The following is a 12,464-nucleotide window of genomic DNA, read 5'->3' on the forward strand; positions in this document are numbered from 1 at the left end:
AAAGAAAATAAAACTTTTTGGACTGTAATATAATAGCAGTCAGTTTCCTTCACGCGTGTGCGTTTCAGGGCCTGCCAGGGCACAGTGTCACACCAGTGCAACTCATATCTGGTGTAACAGTAGTGTACATTTAAAAAAAAAAAAAATTTTGACTGTAACCCATGGAGGGCTCCGCGCAGACTGAGCTCCGCAGCCTTGCCCCGTCCTGCAATTAGGCTAAGAACACTCTGATTGGTGGGTTTAAGCCAATCAGAGTGCTCTTTGTCATTTTACACAGCGTGGGAAAATTCCAAAGAACTTTCCCACGCTGTGTAAAATGACACAGAGCAATGTGATTGGATGGCTTGAAATCCATCCAATCACAGTGCTCTGTGTCATTTTACACAGCGTGGAAAAATTCCAAAGAACTTTCCCACGCTGTATTAAATGACACAGAAAATTCCAAAGAACCGGGGGGGGGGGGGAGAAGGACAGTAGGTTCCTCCCCCCATTATCATTATGGCCCCCACCCGCCGCCCAGGGGTGGGGGCCTGGGGGAGAGGACAGTAGGTCCCTCCCCCCCTCATTATCTTTAAGGCCCCCACCCGCCGCTAAAGGGTTGGGGCCGGGGGGGGGAGGACAGTAGGTCCCCATCCCCCCCATTGTAATTTATGGCCCCCACCCGCCGCTCAGGGGTGGGGGCCGGGGGGAAGGACAATAGGTCTGCCCCCCTTATTGTTATTTAGGGCCCCCACCCGCCGCGCAGGGGTGGGGGACGGATAGTAGGGATTTTATTTTTTGCTCACTGTTTAGTATACATGCCCCTACTCGCGGTATAGCGAGTAGGGTCATTCGGGAGATTTTATTCTCATTCATACTATTATGGGGGTCATATTGACCCCCATAGAGTGACGGGGGACCTGGGGGGCAAATGAAGTGGTGGGGAGCACTGCCTTTACATATTACAAGGAGGGAGCTGCACGCCAGTAGCTCCCTCCTTGTGATAAACTGAACGAACAAACGAGCAATGATATTCGGTGTTTGTTTGTTCGTCTGATTTTTCTATTTATTCATTCGTCTGTCTGATAAATGAATGAATAGATGAAATTCCCGTTCGCATGTCCAGGTGTTTCACTGGGCATGTGCGGGAATCTCAGTGCTATCTAGTGTGGGTAGATGACGTGTCCCACAGGGACTTCATCTACCCACACAAAGATGGCGGCGCCCTGATATAGATCGGGGCAGAAAATATGATTAAAAAATAGGTAATCTGGGGGGCTTAGGGGCATTTGGGGGTGACTAAGGGGTCAATTGGATGTAGTGGAGGCGGGAGGGGAGTTAAAAAAACGGGATTCGGCATGACAGTGCCGCTTTAATTACCTGCTGTCCAGTTTCAAGACAGCAACTGGCTATATATTATTTGATTATGACCTGATTTGATGTACCTGCAATCAAATTAACAACTTTAATTGTTGACTCCCACAAGGGCTGAGAGCTGTATCTTTCCACTAACAAGTATAGAAAAAAAATGTAAATTTGGGGGGGAGGCATGCCCAGAACATGCATTTCTGAGAAGTTATGCTGCTGTAGAGACCAAACTGTATACTAAAATACAGATTAAAGGGATACAGTAGTGCCTGGAATACAAAGCTGTATTCCTGGCACTATCGCTCCCCATGCCTTCCCCCTCCCTTGCGCCCCCCATAAATAAAGGGTTAAAAACGTTTTATTCACTTACCTTTTCCCAGCGCCAATGTCTCTCGCTCTGTCCCCTCCTCTGACAAATGCAGCGCGGGCATTAGACCTCCACATAGGCGAGCATTGAATCAATGCTTTACTATCTTATGCTGGAGGTCCTCCTGCAGAGTGTGAGGACATTCAGCATCCGATACCGAACCAGAGGTCTGTTTAAATTCAGGAAGCCTTCTAGCGGCTGTCTGGTAGACAGCCACTGATGGCAGACTTAGAGCTGCAATGTAAACATTGCAGTTTCTATGGAACTGCAATCTTTTACATTGCAGCACTAAGTGCAAAAGGAACAGTGCACCGAAACCACTTCAACTAGCTGAATTGGTCTGGGTGCCTACAGTGTCCCATTAAAAAACAGTTCCTTAATCTGTATTTTGTATAATTGTTGGTCTCTACAGAAGCACAACCTCAGAGAAAAATGAAAATGTGAAATGCATTGTCAGTGTATACATCAAAGCACTAACACTTTAAAGGAGCACTATAGGGTCTTCCTCACCCTATAGGGTTAAAACCACTATCTAGCAATCCTGGCCCCCTCATGCCTCCCTGAAAATAGTAAAATCTTACTTGTATTCAAGTCTGGAGCTGCAGGCTTTGTCCCTGTTTTCTTTAGACCTGCCCACTGCCTGCTGACATCAATCACAATGCTTCCCCATAAAATCCAATCACAATGCTTCCCCATAGAATTGGCTGAGATTGACAAAGAGGCAGATCAGGGGCAGAGCCAGCACAATTCAAACACAACCCTGGCCAATCAGCATCTCCTCATAGAGATTAATTGAATCAAAGAATCTCTATGAGGAAAGTTCAGTGTCTGCATGCAGAGGGAAGAGACACACTGAATGTTTGGATGCATTTTAGGCAGCCATGAAAGACTGCATTTTCTCTGTAAAGACAGTGTTTACAGCAAAAAGCATGAAGGCAATGATTCTACTCACCAGAACAAATTCAATAAGCTGTATTTGTTCTGGTGACTATAGTGTCCCTTTAATTATTTAGTTTTGAAACTGTCATTTTTTGTATTGTGTTTTTATCAGAATAGTTTTTCATTATAAATATTCTCAATGCTCTCACACTGTGCAAAACAAACACGGGGCCTTTACCATGCAAGATTTATTTGGTCAGTTGTCATGTAGGAGCTCTGCACAGGTTATGCCCTGGACGATTATTGAATTAACATGCTCACTGTCATAACACAACAACTCTCCCTGGGCTGCTCTGATTTTAAAATGCCTGGATTTAATTTTTGTCCTGTCCAGGACCTGCAGCCACCTCACCCAAATAAATAAAAGTTACCATTATTAATTCAATGGGTTCCCTATTGGTATTGTTTACAGTTAGCCAATCAGCCAATCAGTGTCCTATCCCTTGGTATGGTGAAAATGCGCAATTGAGGTGTATGTGTGTGTATACAGTGGCGTACATACCAGGGTCGCAGCGGTCGTGGCTGCGACCGGGCCCGGCCCACCAGGGCTGGCCCTGCTTACACCCGGCGGGCAGTTAGGCTGGCGGGCACGCGAAAGAGCACTCTCCCCTGAGTGCTTCCTCTTCAGCTCCCTCGCACGCCGGACTGATGCCGGCGCCGGAAGATGACGTCATCTTCCGGTGCCGGTATCAGTACGCGGCGCGCGAGGGAGCTGAAGAGGAAGCACTCAGGGGAGAGTGCTCCCTCGCGCGCCCGCCAGCCTGACTGCCCGCCGGGTGACCGGCCCCCCAGGAGCCCAGCAGCACCACTGGACCCCAGGGAATCCCCTCAGCACTCCAAAAGGTTAGGAGGCTGGGGGGATTAAATTGAAAAAAAAAATGTGTTAGTGTGTGTTAGTGTTACTGTGACTGTTAGTGTGTGTGTGTTAGTGTTACTGTGACTGTTAGTGTGTGTGTGTTAGTGTTACTGTGACTGTTAGTGTGTGTGTGTTAGTGTTACTGTGACTGTTAGTGTGTGTGTTAGTGTTACCGTGTGTTAGTGTTACTGTGTGTTAGTGTTACTGTGACTGTTAGTGTGTGTGTGTTAGTGTTACTGTGACTGTTAGTGTGTGTGTGTTAGTGTTACTGTGTGTTAGTGTTACTGTGAGTGTTAGTGTGTGTGTTAGTGTGTGTGTTAGTGTTACTGTGAGTGTTAGTGTGTGTATTAGTGTTAGTGTGTGTTAGTGTTACTGTGTGTTAGTGTTACTGTGAGTGTTAGTGTGTGTGTTAGTGTTACTGTGTGTTAGTGTTACTGTGAGTGTTAGTGTGAGTGTTACTGTGAGTGTTAGTGTGTGTGTTAGTGTTACTGTGTGTGTTAGTGTTACTGCGAGTGTTAGTGTGTGTGTTAGTGTTACTGTGTGTGTTAGTGTTACTGCGAGTGTTAGTGTGTGTGTTACTGTGTGTGTTAGTGTTACTGTGAGTGTTAGTGTGAGTGTCAGTGAGTGTGTCTGCTAGTGAGTGTCAGTGAGTGTGTTACTGTGTGTGTTTGTGTTAGTGAGTCTGTTTGATGTATGTTAGTGAGTGTGTTTGTCAGTGAAAGTGTATGTTTTGTAAGTGAGTGTGTATGTATGTCTGTCGCTGAGTGGGTCTCTGTCAGTAAATGTGTGTGTCTGTTAGCTAGTGTGTATGCGTCTGTTCGTGAGAGTGTGTGTGTGTCTTCAGCACTTACCTTTCTCCAGCGCCGGACTCCCTTGGCGCTGGGGATCCCTCCGCCTCTCAGCTCCGAATGCGCATGCATGGCGAGAGCCGTGCGCGCATTCAAACCGCCCATAGGAAAGCATTGCTCAATGCTTTCCTATGGATGTTCAGTGTCTTAGAATTGCGAAAGCCAGTCTCACAGTCAGTGAGACAGCCACTAGAGGCTGGATTAACCCTCAGTGAAACATAGCAGTTTCTCTGAAACTGCTATGCTTTCAGCTGCAGGGTTAAAACTAGAGGGACCTGACACCCAGACCACTTCATTGAGCTGATGTGATCTGGATGTCTGTAGTGGTCCTTTAAGTGTGTGTGCATCTGCATGCACTGGTGTACATACCGCGGTCGCAGCCCTGCAACCCCTGCGACCAGGTGCCCGCCGCCATGTGTTGCGGCCCCTGCCTGCGCAGAGTAAGCGTGCGGGGGGGGGCACACGGATCAATTTTCGCACCGGGGCCCCATAGGCCATGTGTACGCCACTGTGTGTATATATATCACAATGTCTCAACTTCAGAACACCTCCATCATATACCTGCAGATACCTAATGGTCCTACACCCGAAGAATGAAAGCATTTGAAATAACCCTGGAAAAAGGCCTTAAATACAGCTTTATCAGCCAGGAGCTATTCCAATATCTCAAACTCAGTGCTATATTGCAATTCAAATCCATAAGGATGGAAATAACGCGCCAGGACTCATAAATGTTTCAAGAAATGGGGACAGAGGGATCATTGAACCAATTGCTAAAAGACTAGACTTCCTATTCAACATATAGAGTAATTGCACTCATGCATAAAAGACATAAAGGACACTTTGGGCAGCAGCAACATGTTTTCATGATGCAACCTATAGCAACAGGGCTGCCATCAAAAATGTTGGAGCCCCATAAAAAAACACTGACTGAATCCTCCAGTCATACTCTCTCGGAAATAAGTACTAAGGAGTACTCACACAGACACACACATCCCCAGACACAAACAAAACATGTGTGTCACCGATTTAGACACACACACACACGCTCAGGAACACATATTAACCCCTTGAGGACGCTAGACGGTTCAGGACCGTCATCGGCATTTTTCCCTTGCCGACCGACGACGGTCCTGAACCGTCCTAAATTTAAAATGTACTTACCCGATCGCCGTCGTTCCCCCGGCGGCGATCGGCGGTGCTCCCGGTGTGGGGAGACTGCCTGCAGTCCAGACAGTCTCCCCATGGCGGTTTAGGACCCCTGGGGCCATGTGATCGCCCAACAGCCCTTTAATTAATTCACCCTCCTTTTAATTAATTCACCCTCCCTTTAATGAATTCACCCCCCTTTAATGAATTCACCCTCCCTTTAATTAATTCACCCTCCCTTTAATTAATTCACCCTCCCTTTAATTAATTCACCCTCCCTTTAATTAATTCACCCCCCCTTTAATTAATTCACCCCCCCTTTAATTAATGCACCCCCCTTTAATTAATTCACCCCCCTTTAATTAATTCATCCCCCCTTTAATTAATTAAGTCCCAGACATAAAATGCCGGTATCCACTCACCGTTCAAAGAGTCCGACCACTGGGTGCCTCCGCTGGATCCTTCCGCTGGAGATCCGTGAAGGCAGACTGACGGCGCTGCGCACGTCGTCATCACGCTGCGCGATGCCGCGGCCCGCAACGCTCCTCCCCCTCCTCCTAATAGAAGAAGGAAGTCCCGCCGGGCCGCAAAGGTAAAATGCCTAGGTCTTATTTTCGGGGTAGGGCTTATATTGCAGCCCACCCCGAAAATTCAGCTAGGTCTTATTTTCGGGGTAGGTCTAATTTTCGGGGAAACACGGTATATTATTATAAAATACGAATAATAAATAATTTAAATGAAATTAAAAAAATTAAAAATAATAATAAAAATGTAAAAAAAATTATATATCTATACGAAATTTTATTCTAACTGTATTTGGATATTAATATATATATATTTATATCAAAATACACTTAGAATGAAATTGTATATATATCTATGTATATATAAATAAATAAAAAGAACTATTCATATGTCCATATACAAAATTACATAAATAATTATATAAATATACACGTAGACTTCAAATATATAAATATGCATATATATTTAAATTCTACGTGCGTATTTATGTAATATTTTTACATAATTAAGTTATTTTATTGATTGCAATTTAAGGGACCTGCCTGCCAACCCAGGCCGAAAGTCCAGAGAATTTAATTTGCTATCGCTGTATTTTACCCTGTAACGTTCTACGACACCCTAAAACCTGTACATGGGGGGATATCCCGGTCCTCGCCCCATAAAGAGCACTTGGAGGCAGTGCCACGCCGCCACATGAGCTCGAGGCCCAAAACAAGATGGCCGCCAGACCTGAGCCCGCTTCTCTGAAGGCCTGCTTACAGCCTACTCACATGGCGGACTCACTAGCACAAGACTGAAAAGTCATGCACGCAACTTCGGACCAAGCAGCAAAAGAGCAGACAAGCTCCTGCCCACCAGTGCCAACCTACCGGAGAACGGTGCCTGGAGCAGCCCCAACTGTGTGTCCCTCAGGTGACACGGCCGAGGTGCAGACACAGACAGACGGCGCAATCCGAGCACCAACCTCGACGGCACAGCCCCCAAGCCAGCTACCTCTTACCAGCAACACACACGGAACCCAGGTATCCTGCCAGCCTCATAAAGAGCCCACAACCGGGAAACCTTGCTCTGCCCATGCATGGCGTCAGAGAAAGGGTACATGGGACTTCGCCTGTGGCACGGTGCCTGCCTGACGCCTCCAGCTCCAACGCCTGCCGAGTACCTACTCCAATACAAGTGACTTTCATCTAACGTCCAGAAATCACCATGTCTTTGCATTTGTATTTGTCCACCTGCACTTATATGCATGATTCAGGTATACCACACCCGTTATTATTATTAGCTAGAACCAATTATCTGCAATATACCTATCTAGACCTAAAGTGCCTCTTCTCCTGAATATGCATTTATCTCACTACGCTTAATTAACATCACTAGGCATTGCCTTACTCTATCTTTTAAAAATGTGCAAAGTATATCCATACCTTATCTATGTATTGCAAATTTTGAAACCTTGCTCTGCCCATGCATGGCGTCAGAGAAAGGGTACATGGGACTTCGCCTGTGGCACGGTGCCTGCCTGACGCCTCCAGCTCCAACGCCTGCCGAGTACCTACTCCAATACAAGTGACTTTCATCTAACGTCCAGAAATCACCATGTCTTTGCATTTGTATTTGTCCACCTGCACTTATATGCATGATTCAGGTATACCACACCCGTTATTATTATTAGCTAGAACCAATTATCTGCAATATACCTATCTAGACCTAAAGTGCCTCTTCTCCTGAATATGCATTTATCTCACTACGCTTAATTAACATCACTAGGCATTGCCTTACTCTATCTTTTAAAAATGTGCAAAGTATATCCATACCTTATCTATGTATTGCAAATTTTGACCATGCATGTATGTCGATGCTGCTGTGGCACCACAAACCAGCCTGTAACTACCTGCACTGCAAAAAATCAGCGGTGGGTCTACTAACCTATTCCTGCAGTTAACAACATGTAACCAGCACTTAAACGTAAAAACTGTCCTACAAATTAATGTAACGCAATATATGTCTAAGCTCCAGCGCAACTAGTTTTGTTATTTACACGTTCAACCTAGCATGCTTAACTATTAATCACCATGCTTAACTATTGATCACCAATGTTTACTAAACTTGTTATAAATATAAAAATGTGCAAACGCTCATGCCACTACCTAACTCTTGTGAACCTTTGAAACACGCTGTTGTGGCGAATGTGATAACCTGTAAACACCTGCACAATAAAAATAAAGAATTAAAAAAAAAAAAAAAAAAAAGTCAGACTATAAGAGGAAGGAAAAAAAACACTTTTAGTTATGAGTAGGTTATATATTTCTTAATTCGAGTTATTGAAGAAGAATCAACAACTAAGCAAACCTAAAAAAAAATAAAAATACAAAACACATTTTGGCAATCATACATGAACAGAATGACTAAAAAAAATAGACTAGCCATTACAGTTAGATCATTCAGCTGCCTTTACTGGCTGGTCCATGTAATGGCTTGTAGATAGGAAGCATGGGACTGGAGCAGTCACTATATAAAACTATTCCCTCACTTCGCAGGTTCCACATGCATGGTGGGGGAGCTGAACTTTACCATTAATCCCAAAAAAGACATCATGATGGTCTGACCTATCTGTGACTTCTTTGTTGACCTCAGAACTTGTGGACAACTGAAAGCAAGGATTGACTTCATGTTGCGTTATCTCCAAATGCAAAACTCCCTTATTGAGCCAGTAATAAAAAGAGGACCGTAATGGAGCATTGTGCTCACTGGCAAGAAGTGCAGCTGCAATGCATCATTCTGCCAGATCAACCCTAATCTGATGCTATTGAATTCCAAATAAAATGGTACATTTTACCATAGTTGTGTTTATTTGTAAATCCCTGGATTAAAAGCAGCTCTGTCACCATCTGTGGTCTTTGCATAATTTGCAAAGACCACTGAATGGTGACATCACTGTTGGGAGTTCGTTGGCGACAGAGGCCAGGGAACCTATCCCTCGTAGGCGCCACCATCCTCTTCCGTTCACTCTTCCACAGCCCTTGGTGCTCCAGCTGCCAGGAGCAGACGTCTGCACTGTACTTATGCATGCGCGATAGTACAGCATTGAAGTCTATGGGAAAATCATAAGCTTGACAGAAAGATATCTCCACCTTTTTCTCAAGCTTAGGACAAATACTGACACAAAATCTTTGTATCTGTATATCTTTCAACTAGGTTGGGATTTCAGTGAAATTCCAACACAGTCAGAGTATTTAATGAAGATTTGATATGGTGTGACAGAGCTTCTTTAAAAGTCCCCACTGCTCCATTATATAAACGCATTATAAATCACTATGCGATAACAAAAATGGAATTAGTAAATTAACTAAAATGAATTAAGCAAAAAATACATGTGCGAGAAAGAAAATTAGATTAATTGGGAACATTCTTACAACGTTTACTCACATACATTATTAGAAAACCTCATCGAGATGGCCAATGGACAGCTGTCAAAAAGAAAATATATATACATGAAAAAAAATAATAAATAGGAATAACATTTTAATTGACCTTAGCCCGTTGGATAATTGACAATTCTGTATGGTGGCAGCACGTTAATTAATATTTCTCCCAGTTTGTTTATGTGGGCCAGTCTACACAAGCTTTCTTTTGAGATAGACAAAAAACAAACAGTTATCAATAAAAGCCTCATTAATTGGCAAGTCAAATTATCCAGTTGTCGAGGCAAGCCTTTTTACCATTTCAAACTATATTCCCAAATGCAAGGACCATATTAGAGTCTATTTCTCCAATTCACATCTTCCATAGTGAGCAATGTATTCGTTTTACAGAAATACCTAGTCTTCAGCCCTAGCACAAGATCAATGCATGCCTCTAACCCACACATACATACACAATTGAGAGATAACATTTATTTAAATACTGTTATAGTATGCAGCTTGTGGAGATAACCAAGAACAAAAGATGTGCAAATACACCAAATAGTGGAAATAGACACACTCTTAGTGGGTAATGAATAGAGACAAAAACTCTAAAAACAATTACCCTTGTACTACAAGTACTGTCGATAAGGACTCCTCACAGTCCTCAAAATGGTTTGAAAAACAGAAAATCTACAATACAATAATAACAGAGAAAAACATAGTGCAATAATGTTGCAACAATTTGAAGATGGAAAGTAAATGCAGAAAATTACACTCACAAACCAAAATTGATTGTAGGCGTATCATAAAACCTCAGGACTTTTGAAGCATCATGGCAAACATAAGCAGAGAAATAAAAAATAATAGTGCAGAGTATCTTGGTCAAAACAGACACTTTAATATACATATACACTTACAAGATTGAAGTGGGAAAAAAGGCACATCATTAAATAAAGAAGCCCTACGCGTTTCGTTCAGTAACCTGAACTTCCTCATGGGCAAATAAAACTCCTTATCATCATGAAAGTCCTTCAAATCCCGATCTTCTTTTAACACACACACACACACCCCAGGCTGCGGGGAAAACTTGGCCTTGTTGTGGGATCACAGGTGATTTTGGCTTTCATTTTTATTTATTTCCAGGGGAAAGCACCATGCAGCTAGTGTTACTCTTATAAAAAAAAGAAAACAATAAAAACACAACAATGTGGTTGGAGTAACCCGTTATTTTACAGAGATGGAATTTTACATATTTGTGGGGAAAAAAGACCACTGATCACTAACCCAGATTGGGTAGTATTAAGGCCTTTGCAATAGTTTTAGTACTGCTACGACCAGAGTATGGATAATTTTGACATTTCTGTATGGAGGGGGAACAAAAAATAAAAATTACATTTAAAAGAACAGTCCATAAGACATACCATTGACCACTTACCCCAGTGTTTAATTAACAATCCATCATTCCATTCATTATGGCACTCTGCTGCTGATCCATTATTTAACAATATACCCGCACAATTACATTTTAGTCTATATCCATTGCATATATCACTTAACTATGTAGAACAATGCCATCTGCATCAATGAAATACGAATATCCAAATAAGCAATGGTGTTTTTTCACTAATCAAGTTTGCAGAATTCAGAGAATGCTATATGTACCAGTAAGATACTGTAGAAGGGATCTCCAGATTTAAAAATAAACAAATAAAATGTAACACTGTTTAACGTGCGCTTTGAACCTCAGACAGTGCCTTTTCATGTTTTCTTATCTTCAAAAGTTGGTATTATTGCTCAGAGGAAATTTAATAAACCAACACTTCTAGAGGGCTATTCAATGAAGTGAAACTTATCAGAAAGAAAAGGTCAAAAAAGCCAAACTGGAAAAATTCTCTAAGTCAGCTAGGATTTCAAAATTGCAACTATGGCCTTTCACTTTCACGTCTCACTTTAGTAAATAAATCTGCTAGTGATATAATACAAAGGTCTGAGCAATGTTTCCATTTGAAGAAAAAAAAAACTCAACCCATGCTCACAAGCACATTCTCCAAAAGTGTTATTGTTCATGGATTCAGCTTATAACCCACTTGGCATCTTATCTGCCTATTGAATGTGAGGATGTCCAGCGTCAATTAGGTGACTAAAAGTCACCTAATAACCCAGAAGCCCCTCTAATGGCTGTCTGCTAGACAGCCACTAGAGATGGAGTTAAGAAAAACACAAATATATGTGTACACAAACCAAAAGTGCAATTAGTGCCCAATAAAGTACAAGCTGTACAAGGTGAAGCTTTCAATGGTATCCCCAAAGACTTCCTCCTGTCTTCCACGAAATATATGCAAAAAAATCGGGGATGATCTGCTAAACCAATAACAAACAAAAAGATATAGCGTATAATGGTGTATATGGATAAACTCTAAGTGCTGCGTTCACAAATGGCCACTCACACTTTCACTGAAGTAAAATTGCCTTAAGTATAAAATCCTTCCAGGGATTCACTCTTCAATCTGTATTCAAATCACCATGGGTTGGCTCGAGTATATGTACTCAATAGAGAGAAAATAAAAGTTGTAGTGCACAATCAGGTATGTAATAAAAAATGATTTAATCACTTACATCAAGGTTAAAAACAATGGGTGTAGTATCTCTGAGTCACCACCAGGGGTCCTACGCGTTTCATCCGTCTGCAGGACTTCCTCGGGGACTTTGGCAGTGTGCAATGACAAGTTTCAAGTACAAATGAATAATAATGACAATCCTTCCCCTCCCCAGTCCTTTATACCCCCCCTAATGTCCACAAAGTCCAATAATCTTTGGCAGGTGTTCCTGCGATATGACGTCCGAGCGATATGACGTCATCACGCACGCCGTCCGGTGACGTATGCGTTCCAATATGCATTGCAATTTGTCATTGCACACTGCCACACTGTCTTTTTGTTTGTTATTGGTTTAGCAGATCATTCCCTATTTTTTCATAGAGGTGGAGTTAACCCTGCAATGTAATTTTTGCAGTTTATCAATAACTGCAA

This window comes from Pelobates fuscus, chromosome 3 (assembly GCF_036172605.1).
Source record: "Pelobates fuscus isolate aPelFus1 chromosome 3, aPelFus1.pri, whole genome shotgun sequence".
Lineage (NCBI taxonomy): Eukaryota > Metazoa > Chordata > Amphibia > Anura > Pelobatidae > Pelobates > Pelobates fuscus.